The following is a 15,043-nucleotide window of genomic DNA, read 5'->3' as shown; positions in this document are numbered from 1 at the left end:
TGATGGAAACCCAGCCACATTATTCTGGGGCTTCCATGCAGCAGTCCTTGCCTGCAGAGTCCCTGCACCAAGACACTCTTTACCTCTGGGTCCTTGCTATGTGTGGTTTGCAGCAGTTTACAAGAGAGGGCCTCCTCAGCCCAAGAGCTGGGGAGCTTGATAGGGGACTCAGAACTCTCACTCCTCTGGAAGAACCTCTGCAATATAATTATTTTCATTTGTGGGTTACCCACCCTGCAGGTTTGGAGTTTAATTATATTGTAAAAGTGCCCCTGCTACCATTTCACTGTGGCTTCTTTTTTGCGTTTGGATGTAGAATATTTGTTTTGGTAGGCTCCAGTCTTTTTTGTTTATGGTTGTTCAGTAGTTAGTTGTGATTATGGTATTTTTGTGAGGGGATGTGAGCTCAAGTCCTACTTCACCATCTTTTCTCTACCTCCATTCTGAAACTAACATAATGTTTTATGTCAATTATATATGGGGAAATAATTTTAAAAATCAACCTTACTTCCTAATTTATGTATTTGGCTGCCTCACCTGCTGGGCAGGACATTAATTCCTGGCTGACAGGAGTGGGTTTCTCTCCTTTGGCATCTGAATACCCTGCATCTGGCACAGTGCCTGGCACAAAATACATACTCAGCTGAACATGTGTGCATGGTTGATAGATGATTTAATGAACTAGTTCAGTTCAGTTCAGTTCAGTTCAATCACTCAGTCGTGTCCAACTCTTCGCAACCCCATGAACTGCAGCACGCCAGGCCTCCCTGTCCATCACCAATTCCCAGAGTCCACCCAAACCCATGTCCATCGAATCGGTGTTGCCATCCAACCATCTCATCTTCTGTTGTCCCCTTCTCCTCCTGCCTTCAATCTTTCCCAGCATCATGGTCTTTTCCAATGAGTCAGCTCTTCTCATCAGGTGGCCAAAGTATTGGAGTTTCAGCTTTAACATCAGTCCTTCCAATGAACACTCAGGACTGATCTCCTTTAGGATGGACTGGTGAACCAGTTAAATAGTGGCTAATATTTGTAGAATTGTTTTTGGTGAAACAATAGTTTTTCAGGAAACACTGAAAAGGCCAACTAATTTTCCCTTAAGATGGCTCACTGAATCTTCAAATGCTCTATAACTGTATACTTGAACTTATGTTGCAAGCATAATTTTTTAAAGTAAATCTATCAACACTCATTTAATCTTATAATTGAATCTCACCTGCTGTGATGGCTAATTTTATGGGTCATCTTGACTGGACCAAAGACTGCCAGACATTTGATCAAACATGGTTCTGGGTGTGTGTGTCTGTGAGTGGGGTTGAGGATGAGATTCATGTTTGAGTCAGTAGATTGAGGAACACAGTTGGCCCTCCCTCATGTGGGTGAGCATCAACCAACCAGCTGAAGGCCTGAGTGGAAGAAAAAATTCTGACACTCCTGTGAGTGAGAGAGAACTCTTCCTCTCTAACCGCCCGTGAGCTGCTTTATCAGTTTTTTCTTGCTTTTGAACTAAAACCAAAACATCAGCTCTTTTGGGATGTCAGACCTGCCAGTTTTTAGACGGAGATCCTACCATCATCGTTTCTGGTTCTCAGGCCTTCAGATTTGGACAGGAACTGCATCAGTTCCCCTGGGTCTCGAACTTGCTGACTACGGATCTAATGATCTCAGCGTCCATGATGGTCTGAACCAGTTCTTTATAATAAACTTGTATGCACACACATGCATGCATGCATACGTATATCCTGTTGGTTCTGCTTCTCTGGAGGACCCTGGCTAATACACTGGCAAAAGGAAATCTGGTTTTGTCAGGTTCAGCCATGAAGTATCACAAAACTTCACATAAAAATAATACTTCTAAAGTTAATGTACTGGAGCTGCACCTTGTAGAGGAAAGCACATACAATAAAGACAAAATATCCATGAAGAGCCAAGCGTTAGACATTAAATTTTATTTTTCTGTTTTCCTCCTTGAAAGAAAGATTCTTCCATGATAAACTCTCCATATAACAAATGAAAGCTTTTGTTGAAATTAAGGAAGAAACAGGTAAGAAAAGGAAGAAGCAGGGGTAGTAAGAGGTCAGTATGATTTTCACTTTCAAAAGTCATTTCCCACCCCCACCTCCAGGAGTTAGTGCCTCTCATGAGCAGGGGTTTGCAGAAGCTACCAGGGTAACCAGTGCACTGTATTAACCTGGCAAATCAATCCAAAAACTGGTTTGCCTGATTTTTTAAAACTCTCAAATGGCCATGAAAACTTTTAAAATTGATTTTAAATACTCACTTGAGTACAAGATCGTGTCTTCTTGGGGGAGGGTTTGCTTACGAAGAGACTGTTCCAGTTTTCATATTGAGCTGCCCTGTGGATGGGTGATTCTCATCCAGAATCCAGGTCAGGACGCATAACTACAATCAAGAAACCAAGAGGAGGGACTTCCCTGGCAGTCCCCTGGCTTAGACTCCATGCTTCCACCACAGCAGGCACAGGTTCAGTCCCCAGGAGCTAGACCCCACAGGCTGTGTGCTATGCCCAAAGAAGAAAAAGAAACCGAGAAGACTCTAAAGGCCTTAAGCATCCGACCTAAAAATGCATTGTTTTCTCCCAATGCACCCAATATTTATTAAGAACCTACTATGTGTTTGACATTATAAAGGATGATTTTAATTCTTTGCCTTCTCATGAATTTGGAATTTATCCCCGTAAGTTCAATCAGCTGATTTCTTTTTTCTAACTGAGTCTGTATTGCATTTCAAATCTCAGTATCCAGGACAACTAGACTTTAAAAACTTTGTGTGTAGTCAATATTATTTCATCACATGGGCCAAGTTGCTATGTTTCTTTTAATTTTCATAACATATATAACATCTTCAACTTTTATTTCTTTGTAAATACTTAACCTTCAAAGGTTAAAAATCATCACAGTTTTGAAATTTGATTTTAATCTTACCCTTTGACCTTTGGGAGAAAATACGTTTAAAATCTATTGCTCACAGAGGTTTTTTTTTTTTTTTTTTAAATGCCATGTTTCCTAGAGTCCACTGATACTTCATGAGATTTGTTCATTTTAGTCATGTTTTGGTATTGAACTATGAACATGTCTCACTTTAAAAGCCAGTAAGTAAAACTTCTTAATAAATGGTTAATAGTTAGGGTAATTGTTTCTAAAAATTCACATAATGCTACAAAGTAACAATCAAGGTACCAAATCCAGATAATTTCATTGAACTATATTAAAAAGAAATAAAGACAAAAGTTATAGGGCTTCTTTAATGTCGTATAATACAAAAACTCAGTAAGCAAATGTTCTTATGAAGTACATTTAAAACAAAATGGTTTTTGCAGCACCACTTATTGAAGAGGCTGTCTTTGCCCCATTGTATATTCTTGCCTCCTTTGTAAAAAATAAGGTACTCATAGGTGCGTGGGTTTACCTCTAGGTTCTCTGTCTTGTTCCATTGGTCTATTCTGTTTTTGTGCCAGGACCATATTGTCTTAATGACTGTAGCTTTGTAGTATAGTCTGAAGTCAGGAAGGTTGATTCCTCCAGCTCCATTCTTCTTTCTCAAGACTGCTTTGGCTAGTCAGGGTCTTTTGTGCTTCCACATGGATTGTGAAATTTTTTGTTCTAGTTCTGTGAAAAATGCAATTGGTAGTTTGATAGGGATCGCATTAAATCTGTAGATTGCATTTGGTATTACAGTCATTTTCACAATATTGATTTTTCCTACCCAGGAACATGGAATATGTCTTCATCTGTTTATGTCATCTTTGATTTCTTTCATCAGAGTCTTATAGGTTTCTGTATACAGGTCTTTTGTCTCTTTAGGTAGGTTTATTCCAGATAACTTATTCTTTTTGTTGCAATGGTGAATGGTATTGATGCAAGTGATTTCTGTGTATTGACCTTGTATCCTGCAACTTGTACTGCTGAATTCACCGGTTAGCTCTAGTAATTTTCTGATAGTTTCTTTTGGGTTTTCTACATAGAATATGTTATCTGCAAACAGTGAGAGTTTTACCTCTTCTTTTCCAATCTGGATCCCCTCTATTTCTTTTTCTTCTCTAATTGCTGTAGCTAGGACTTCCAAAACTATGTTGAATAATAGTGGTGAGAGTGGACACCCTTCTCTTGTTCCTGATCTTAGAGGGAATGCTTTTAGTTTTTACCATTGAGAATAATGTTTGCTGTAAGATTCATATATGACCTTTACTATGTTGAGATAGGTTCCTTCTATGCCCATTTTTTGAAGCGCTTTTATCATAAGTGGATGCTAAATTTTGTCAAAGGCTTTTTCTGCATCTATTGAGATGATCATATTGTTTTTATCAACGAGTGATGCTGGGAAAACTGGACAGCTACGTGCAAAAGAATGAAATTAGAACCCTACCTAATACTATACACAAAGATAAACTCAAAGTGGATTAAAGACCTAAATGTAAGACCAGAAAGTATAAAACTCTTAGAGGAAAACATAGGCAGAACACTCGATGACATAAGTCAAAGCAAGATCTTCTATGACCCACCTTCTAGAGTAATGGAAATAAAAACAAAAATAAGTAAGTGGGACCTAATTAAACTTAAAAGCTTTTGCACAGCACAGGAAAGTACAAACAAGGTGAAAAAACAACCCTCAGAATGGGAGAAAATGGTAGCAAAGGAAACAACTGATAAAGAATTTCCAAAATATACAAGCAGCTCATACAACTCAATACCAGAAAAGCAAACAACCCAGTCAAAATGTGAGAAAGGGAGCTGAAAAGACATTTCTCCAAAGAAGACATACAGATGACTAATAAGCACATGAAAAGATGCTCAACATCACTCATTATTAGAGAAATACAAATCAAAACTACAATGATATACCACATCACACTAATCAGAGTGGCCATCGTCAAAAAGTCTACAAACAATAAATGCTGGAGAGGGTATGGAGAAAAGGGAATGCTCTTGCATTGCTGGTGGGAATGTAAATTGATACAGCCACTATGAAAGACAGTATGTAGATTCCTTAAAAAGCTAGGAATAAAACCACCATATGAACCGGCGTTCCCACTCCTAGGCATATATCCTGAGGAAACCAAAGTTGAAAAAGACACATGTACCCCAATGTTCACTACAGCACTGTTTACAATAGCTAGAACAAGGAAGCAACCTAGCTGTCCATCAACAGATGAATGGATAAAGAGGTATGGTAAATTTGTACAATGGAATTCCACTTAGCCATAAAAAGGAACACATTTGAATCCATTCTAATGAGGTGGATGAACCTAGAGCCTATTATACAGAGTGAAGTTAAGTCAGAGAAATATAAATATCGTATACTGACATAAATACGGAATCTAAAAAGATGGCACAGATGAATTTATTTTCAGGGCAGCAAAGAAGAAACAGACATAGAGAACAGACCAATAGACATGGGGGGAGGAGAGGAGGGAGAAGAGGAGATGTACTGAGAGAATAATATAGAAATTTATAGCACCATATGTAAAATAGCCAGTGGGAATTTGCTGTATGACTCAGGGAACTCAAACAGGGCTCTGCGACAGGCTGAAGGGTGGGGTGGGGAGGGAGTTGGGAGGGAGGGCTGGAAGGGAGGGAACATGGGTGTACCTATGGCTGATTCTTGTTGAAGTATGACAGAAAACCACAAAATTCTGTAAAGCAGTTATCCTTCAATTAAAAAAATTAAAATTCAAAGCCAAATTTGGAATGGTAAAGGCTGGGATAGCTCTATGAACTGTGGGATGTCAGAATGATGACAAGGAAAAAATAAATGTCAGGAACTCCTCAAAAAAAAAAAAAAAGGTAAGTGATCCGGTTTGGATCTTTGTTATGTAACAGTTAGCTTTGATTGGAAGGTAATTTGTTGTTGTTGTTGTTGTTGTTGTCTTTGCTTGCTTCTTTTTTCTACAGTCTTTACGATCACTTGCTTAGCAACCAGTCTACCTGACACATTAATATGATTTAAACACCAAATCGCCTGTGAGTTGATATCAGTCATTTAGACTGTGAATGCCAAGGGGGAGAGACAGATCAGACCCGTTCATCTTGCACCTCACCTCCCTCCGACTAGCACGGTGGAATGCTTATACAGTGGAGACACTCAGTTAAAAGCCTTTTAACTTCTATTATAGGCAGAGTGCCTGATGAACTATGGACGGAAGTTCATGACATTATATAGGAGACAGGGATCAAGACCATCCCCAAGTAAAAGAAATGCAAAAAGGCAAAATGGCTCTCTGAGGAGGCCTTACAAATAGCTATGAAAAGAAGAGAAGTGAAAAGCAAAGGAGAAAAGGAAAGATATAAGCATGTGAATGCAGAGTTCCAAAGAATAGCAAGGAGAGATAAGAAAGCCTTCTTCAGCAATCAGTGAAAATAGAGGAAAACAATGGAATGGGAAAGACTAGAGATCTCTTCAAGAAAATCAGAGATACCAAGGGAACATTTCATGCAAAGATGGGCTCAATAAAGGACAGAAATGGTATGGACCTTACAGAAGCAGAAGATATTAAGAAGAGGTGGCAAGAATACGCAGAAGAACTATACAAAAAAGATCTTCACAACCCAGATAATCACGATGGTGTGACCACTCACCTAGAGCCAGACATACTGGAATGTGAAGTCAAGAGGGCCTTAGGAAGCATGACTAGGAACAAAGCTAGTGGAGGTGATGGCATTCCAGTTGAGCTATTTCAAATCCTGAAAGATGATGCTGTGAAAGTGCTGCACTCAATATGCCAACAAATTTGGAAAACTCAGCAGTGGCCACAGGACTGGAAAAGGTCAGTTTGGTTCCAATCCCAAAGAAAGGCAATGCCAAAGAATGCAAACTACTGAACAATTGTACATATCTCACATGCTAGTAAAGTAATGCTCAAAATTCTCCAAGCCAGGCTTCAGCAATATGTGAACTGAATTTCAAGCTGGTTTTAGAAAAGGCAGAGGAACCAGAGATCAAATTGCCAACATCCGCTGGATCATCGAAAAAGCAAGAGTTCCAGGAAAACATCTATTTCTGCTTTATTGACTATTCCAAAGCCTTTGACTGCGTGGATCACAATAAACTGTGGAAAATTCTGAAAGAGATGGGAATACCAGACCACCTGACCTGCCTCTTGAGAAATCTGTATGCAGGTCAGGAAGCAACAGTTAGAACTGGACATGGAATAACAGACTGGTTCCAAATAGGAAAAGGAGTACGTCAAGGCTGTATATTGTCACCCTGCTTATTTAACTTCTATGCAGAGTACATCATGAGAAACTCTGGGCTGGAGGAAGCACAAACTGGAATCAAGATTGCCAAGAGAAATATCAATAACCTCAGATATGCAGATGATACCACCCTAATGGCAGATAGTGAAGAACTAAAGAACCTCTTGATGAAAGTGAAAGAGAAGAGTGAAAAAGTTGGCTTAAAGATCAGCATTCAGAAAACGAAGATCATGGCATCTGGTCCCATCACTTCATGGCAAATAGATGGGGAAACAGTGGAAACAGTGGCTAACTTTATTTTGGGGGGGGCTCCAAAATCACTGCAGATGGTGACTGCAGCCATGAAATTAAAAGACACTTACTTCTTGGAAGAAAAGTTATGACCAACCTAGACAGCATATTAAAAAGCAGAGACATTATTTTGCCAACAAAGGTCCATCTAGTCAAGGCTATGGTTTTTCCAGCAGTCATGTATGGATGTGAAAGTTAGACTATAAAGAAAGCTGAGGGCTAAAGAATTGATGCTTTTGAACTGTGGTGTTGGAGAAGACTCTTGCGAGTCCCTTAGACTGCAAGGATATCCAACCAGTCCATCCTAAAGATCAGTCCTGAGTGTCATTGGAAGGACTGATGTTGAAGCTGAAACTCCAATACTTTGGCCACCTGATGCGAAGGGCTGACTCATTGGAAAAGACCCTGATGCTGGGAAAGATTGAGGGCAGGAGGAGAAGGGGACAACAGAGGATGAGATGGTTGGATGACATCACTGACTCAATGGACATGAGTTTGGATAAACTCCTGGAGTTGGTGATGGACAGGGAGGCCTGGCATGCTGCAGTCCATGGGGTTGCTAAGAGTCGGACACGAGTGAGAGACTGAACTGAACTGATAACATCTTATACCACCTGGTAAATATATATTATGGTGCTTACCAATGATAAACAGATTAGAGAGAAAGAGGGAAAGGAAAAGAAGAAAGGAAATGGACAGATCACTAATATGAACTGTAACCCCGATCCTAACTCTGCCTCGCTTCTGCATCTGGGCTGGGCCAGATGCTTTCCCTCCTGACAAAGGTAAGACCTCTGGAAAGGCTGTCTCTCATATGCTAGAGAGACATGGGTGCAGGCACGGAGCCTGGGCAGCTACAGCGTGGCATAAGCAACAACATATGCCTCTTACAGAGTCTGTGGCCATGTGTAGACAGTCAGGCTGCAGGAGCAAGCCTCCCCCTGGGTTGGAGGGCAGCTCTTCCCTACCTACACCCAGAAGGCCAGACTCCACGAGCCCCACCCCACCTTCCCCTGGCCTGCCTTCCTGCAGGCTGCTTTGTTGGTATCTGATGTGACAGAGGAATTCGCAGGTAAGAATTTCTTATTCACTCATTTATTCATCATTTTCCCTCCAGTGAGAAGAGAACTGCTGCTCATATCCAAAAATATCTAATCCCAATAGGGAGTTTGCTTCCCATCAGAGCAAAATCCTCAATACATGAAATCTGAGATATTGCCAATTTAATGAATTCCTTATAATTTTTAAATAGCATAAATTATTTTAATGCTTTACCAGTTGGAAAGTTACTGAGGGATAAATTGGCAGCACCTCTGTTTTCTTTTGAGAAAACAAACTCATAAAAATAAAGGGTTCAACATTTATTTTATGTTATTATTTTGGCAGCTTTCTTTTTATGACCAAATTCTGAGTCATCTTATATTGTCTGAATTCTAAAAAGATTCAATTGATTACAGAAAAATTTTCTTAAAAATTTGCTTTGCCATTTTTTTCTGTGGCTAATCCCTGGGTGGTTTTATGCAGTACTTACTATTTAAAGGACCTAATTTATTTTTTATGGCCCATCACTAATATCCAAGATAGTATCCAATTCCTTAATTCTGAACTCTGCCTTGAGTGACAGCCAAACTAAACGAAATGAAAATGCCTTGGGCAGTCTTTGTTTACACACGGTGGCAGAATTAACTCTAAGTTACATGGATCACTGCACCGGGGATACTCCGAGTCGCTGCTCTGTATGCTGGGCCTGCCGGAAGCCTTCTACTCCCAACACTTCAGGTAAAACAAGACATTGTGAGCACCTACTCTGAGCAAAACACGGTGCTGGAAATACGCAGGTGGGTCAGGCTCATTGCCTGATTCGACGGGCCCGGTTGGAATAGGGTCTGGACCTGCGCTGTCACTGCTTACTCTGTCTCTGGGGGCAGAGTTCTCGCTCTTGCTGTGTTTCAGGAGACAGTCTTATTCTTGTCCAGCACATCTATTAAATGTTTATCTTCACAGGTCTGTCTGAGCAGCTGCAGATGGCAACATTTCATTCTTTTTGATGTCTGAGTTATTTTCTGCTGTACACACATACCACATCTTCTTTATCCATTCATCTGTTGATGGACGTTTAGGTTGCTTCCATATCTTGGCTGTTGTGAATAGTGCTGCTGTGAACATTGGTGGGCACGTATCCTTTCGAATTAAAAGTTTTGTTTAGATATATGCTGAGGAGTGGGATTGCCGGATCATACGGTTTTAAGGACTTCCATACCGTTCTCCATAGTGGCTGCACCAATTGACATTTCTACCAACAGTATAGAGGGGTCGGTCCCTTTTCTTTGAGTTTACTGTTAATGTGCATATGGTACAATTCACTTTGTGTGTGCACATTTCTGTACATTTTGAGATGCACAGAGTCATAGATGCACCACCATGAGGACCCAGAAGCAACCACTCCATCCCACAGAAAGCTCCCGCTGCTGCCCTTTGCCGTCAGCTCCCTCCTTCCCGCCGACTCCTAGCAACTGCCTCCTGTTCTCCGTTACTGTTGTTTTATCTGCAAAGTTTTGTGTTTATCAGTGGGTTTCAGAATAGGGAAGCATCCATCCACTTTCAAGTCATGCTTTGTGTCGTTAGTGTGCTGAGCTCTCCACAATCACGGTAGTTCTCTGATGTCTGTCAGTTGTAAAGGGGAGAGCCATGGAATAAGTCTCAGTGAGTGTCAGTGGGAGAGATGTGAGGGCATCGGGTGGCTGTCCTTGTCTGGTTGGAGCTCAGAGAATGGCTCTCGGAGCAGGGCTATCACCCTCACACAGAGCATTGTCTGGATACCTACCCACGTGCTTGGCACATAGCACACACTATGGAAAGGTTTTCACCAGTGAGGGATAAGTGGGAGGAGTTTGTGGGCCTATTGGCCTAAAATATGTAGGGAGCACTGACTTATATCGTTGAAATAATTATTGAACACTATTGATTTTTTTAATAATTCCATTTTTACAAAGCCTTAGTTCCTTTTGGGTTCAGTTATTTGGGGAGAAATCTTATCTTCAACCCTCTTGTAATTAAAAACCATGTTCTTTTTAGATGATTTCAAAATGTTCTTCTCCAACTCCCAAGCTTGCTGGCTTGGCTGACTTGATGTGACTCCACATCACGGGAATAGAAGAACACGTGTGGCTTTGGGAATTCAGGTGAAGTGGAACTGGGAGCAGATTAAGGCAGCATAGAGACACTGAACCTTGGAGGACCATTTTAACAGGAGTGTTTTAATGTTAATACTTAGCTCCAGCTGGGAGGGGTTACAAGAATTATAGGCAAATGTCCAAGTTATCTTTATGAAATTGTTGGCAGGGTTCTCCCAAAATAATCCAAGGCAAAAAAATTCTGGCCTTTGGTGACTAGCAGTTTTTGTCAACAAATTCGGGCTTTTCCACCTTCCTCTCAGTCACGTGAACCCAAAAGGCAACAGCTGGCAGGTCAAGGGTCAACTGCTGTGCACCTGTGCTGGCTTGTCTCATGGGTGGATTCACTGACTTTTAATCTGTAGAGACTTGAGTAGTCAATTAGGTTAAACTCTAATGATTCTTTTGCATAATACAATAATGCCTAGATTCTAGACCAATGCCAAAAACTGGGTCATGTGATTCTTTAGTACAACAGGAAAATACCTTTTGTCAGTAGACTGTTTAGTCACATCCAAATAAAGAATAGACTACATTAACTTAAATTATAATTAAGAAAAAAAATGTAAAGCATTGTTTCAATTCATTGTGTATTCCATGAGAAATTTTTTGTTAGTCCACATGATCCAGAAAAGTCCCAGCTTCCTAGAATTGTACATACATATGTGTATACATACCACCCCTCTGTAGTATTAATATCAGGCCCACATTTGGAAGAGGGGGACAACTCTTAGCTGATAATAGTTCAGAAAGTAGAGAAACTAGTTTATAGGCTCAGTTCATTTTTCCTCCTGTGGACGTTCCTGGTTAAGGGGGCTACATCAGGTCTGTGAGTCAAATAGAATATTGGCATTTCCTTAAAATCGCAGATAAAGTAAATGAACATAATATTTCAGAATTATACATCTTAAGTCTGTCATAGCCCTCAAATTGATGTTCATTTTTCCCAGTTCACAGTGTACAGTTCAATTCACAATATAGAGTTCACTGCATTTTTATAGTTTTGCATATTAATTCCATTATCTTGTCACATATTACAGAGTTGAATGCTAAAATATCATTAGACCAAGCACTTATCTCAGGTACCTGGGACAGGGCTAAGTATTTGTACTGTTCCATGTTTGTGTCAGGTATTTACCAGGCTTGACTTGTTGTTTTTTCCATCTTCTTATTTACCTTCTGAGCCACCAGGGAAGCCTGCCCTAAGTGAATTATCTTGTACCAAAACTCAAATTGCCTTCTGACTGGAATCTGATTCTCTCCTCACACCAACACAGCATTGGGTCCCAAACTGTATAATGTTCCAGTCCTAATTTTCCCATTTGACTACATCTCTCTAGGTGGATTTTCCCTGTAGCTCAGATGGTAAAGAATCTGCCTACAATGCAGGAGACCTGGGTTCAATCCCTGGGTCAGGAAGATGCTCTGGAGAAGGGAATGGCAATCCACTCCAGTATTCTTGCCTGGAGAATCCCATGGACACAGGAGCCTGGCAGGCTACATTTCGTGGGGTCGCAAAGAGTCAGACACAACTGAGCGGCTAACATTGCTACACTGCACTGCTCTAGGTGGAAGATGATGGAAAAATCTTGTGAAACTTCTAATGAAAGGCCTTGGAGGTTTTTACTCTCTGCATACTGAACAACTGCTTGCTGGGGATTGTTCCTTGGATTCCCTTCCTGGGATAGAATGTAACATATTCCAGCTGGCACTGTTCAAGGCAAGAAAATAGATCATGATTAAGTCAGTGAATGACTCCGAACCTCTCACTGCTTCTTGGGAATTCTCCCTTCAAGCACACTGCCTAGGACAAGCCTATGTACCAAGTAAAGAATTTTCCATTCGACCGCAAGTGTAGTGTATTCTGCAGTTTACAAGGTTTTCTCCTCCTCCTGCTTCCTCTTCTCTTTTCAACCTGTCTCCCCACAACCTCTTTTTTATAAAAAAAACAAACTTCAGATTGGCCATTTTGTCCATAAATGTTCTTTAAGCCAGCCAGATGTGGGCCTGTCTCTAAGGTAGCAAGCAGCAAGTCTCCCCTATAGCTGACTTTCCCGTGCGCAAAGGAAGATGTGAGGAAAAGAAAAGGGCACCCTGCACTCCTGGCAAGACAGAACACTTGCCCCACCCACAGAAGACAAGGTCGGGACAGTACATGTATTGTCCGTGTCAAGCACCACTGACACCACACCCACACCCACACACACACCCACACACACACACACACTCCACACACACACACACACTCCACACACACACACACACACACCACACAATCTTGGGCTAAGCCTTTGCTGTCTGCTATGGAAGCCACGACCTTCATATAGTTATTGAACCCTTGAATGTGACTTGTCTGAACTGAGACTCACCATAGGTATAAAATGCATGCCACACTAGGAAGATTAGCATAAAATGTGAACTCTTTCCCAAATAATTTTATACTGACTGCATACTAAACTGATCACATTTTCAGTATATTGAGTTAAATAAAATATAATATTAAAATTAATTTAATCGATGTTTCATATGTTTGATACGGCTACTAAAACATTTCTGGGCTTCCCCAAAGGCTCAGCAGGTAAAGAATCTGCCTGCCAATGCAGGAGACACGTGTGATCCCAGGAAGATCCCCTGGAGGAGGAATGGCAACCCACTCCAGTATTCTTGCTTGGGAAATCCTGTGGACAGAGGAACTTGGTGGGCTACAGTCCACAGGGGCGCAAGAGCCAGTCACGACTCAGCAACTACATACTAAAACATTTAAAACTCTATACATGACTTGCATTTTACTTCCATAGGACAAGCGGAGCACTAAACAGTTGCTTACCTGCTTTTGTTTCCCTGACTGGACTCACCTGTATGCTTTTAAACTTCCCCAAAACAGGGTCAGGACGGCTGTACTCCCCCCGCCACACCCCAGCCCCTAACAACCTATCAGGAGCACTTTCAGCTCTGAGCTCAGGTCACCTCAGTGAGTCCTGCCATCCTGAGGGCTGTGAGGGTTCCTGAAATTCTCGTTTCCCTGAGGGAATCCAGAGGGTATTCCAGTCCCAGACCAGCAGTGGTCTGTCCCTGGTGGACCCTTATGCCCTGCCAGGGAACCCGAGAATCCAGGGCAACCGGCCCCCTGATTTCAGAAACACAGAAACACAGGAGATATGCTTTCCCTCAGGGCACAAGAATTCCTTCAGGGAGAGGAGAGGATGCTGAGGGGTGGGGCAGAGGGCCAACAGGACACACGGGATGAGCAGAACCTGACTCCATCTGTCCACGGAGAGTAGGTGTAACTTCCACACACTCCTCAGGACACGGGCAGGTTTGTGAAGCATCGGCCCCATCTGCACACGCGCACGTGGCGCGGAGCCTCTACAGGCTCCAGGTCCAGCCTCGCCCCTCCCTCCCCCACAGCCCCCAGGGCTCTGCCCACTCACAAGAGGCCGGGGAGTGTCTGGTGCTTCTTTCCTGGTGACCCGCTCCGCGTGTACTGTGTCAGGTCGGTCTTTGTGCCCCACGGCCTCTCCTCTGACATCTTGCAGGCAGAGACGCTGACACCGGTGTTCTGGATGGACCGTCTTCACAAGGGTGCCTCACAGTGGACGGCCTGGAAGTACAGAGATGGAGTTTCCCTCTGCAGAAGGCCAGCAGCCTCCCCTCCCCCCAGACAGCCCTTGCCGTCCTTGAGCTCACAGTGCCTCTCCGGTGATGCCGGCTGCTGCTGTGCAGCTGTCCCCCTATGGGGACTGAGGCTGGGGGCTGCCGCAAGAAAAGACTGGCACTCAGACTGTTGCTGTAACTAAGCCTTTATCTCTGACCCGGGGCCTTGTGTCTCCTGCCAGCACCCAGGACACTGGCATGCTGGCTCCTCACGCACAAGCAGGGGGAATCTCAGACAGTCCGCAGTTCTCAACAGGACCTTAACGCTGGCAATCTGAATGCACGTGGGCAAGAAGCAAGTGCTGGAGCCTAGGGAACAAGATGAAGGGAATAGGTTCCAGAATCAAGCTGTGGTATATAGACCCCTAACTGCCATTAAATATTTGTTCTCATTTTTTTCTTTGTAAAAATAATCCTAACTATCATTTTAGCTGAGAACATTATGGCTAGCTAAAATCATACATTTCTCAGTCTGTTTTGTAGCCAGACCTGGCAAATCATGGAGTTCTAGCCGAGGAGACATAAATGGAAGTGGAAGAGAGTGTTCCTTCATTCTTGCTCCCTCTGTCTTTTTGTCCCTGGACTGCAGATATAATTGTTGGCACTCCAGCAGCCATATTGGGCCATGAGGTGAATTCGAAAATAGAATTCATGCATAGTGAGTAACAAGATAGGAGGAGCAGAAGTCCTTGATACCAGGAAGCCACCAAA

The 15,043-nt window shown here is 42.2% G+C and overlaps 1 protein-coding gene across 1 annotated transcript in view; it reads right to left on the bottom strand.

The window, feature by feature from the left end:
* SAP30 (Sin3A associated protein 30) overlaps positions 1,944-15,043 on the bottom strand; it is a 93,862-nt gene continuing 80,762 nt past the window's right edge. The window contains exons 7-8 of the transcript XR_001918410.1: positions 14,110-14,279; positions 1,944-2,403 (exon numbers count right to left, since the gene is read on the bottom strand). The gene's annotated coding sequence lies outside the window, so the exon portion shown is untranslated. The remainder of the gene's footprint in view (positions 2,404-14,109; positions 14,280-15,043) is intronic.

The sequence above is a fragment of the Capra hircus genome, chromosome 8 (genome assembly GCF_001704415.2).
Source record: "Capra hircus breed San Clemente chromosome 8, ASM170441v1, whole genome shotgun sequence".
NCBI lineage: Eukaryota > Metazoa > Chordata > Mammalia > Artiodactyla > Bovidae > Capra > Capra hircus.
This window is presented reverse-complemented; position numbering and strand designations above follow the sequence as displayed.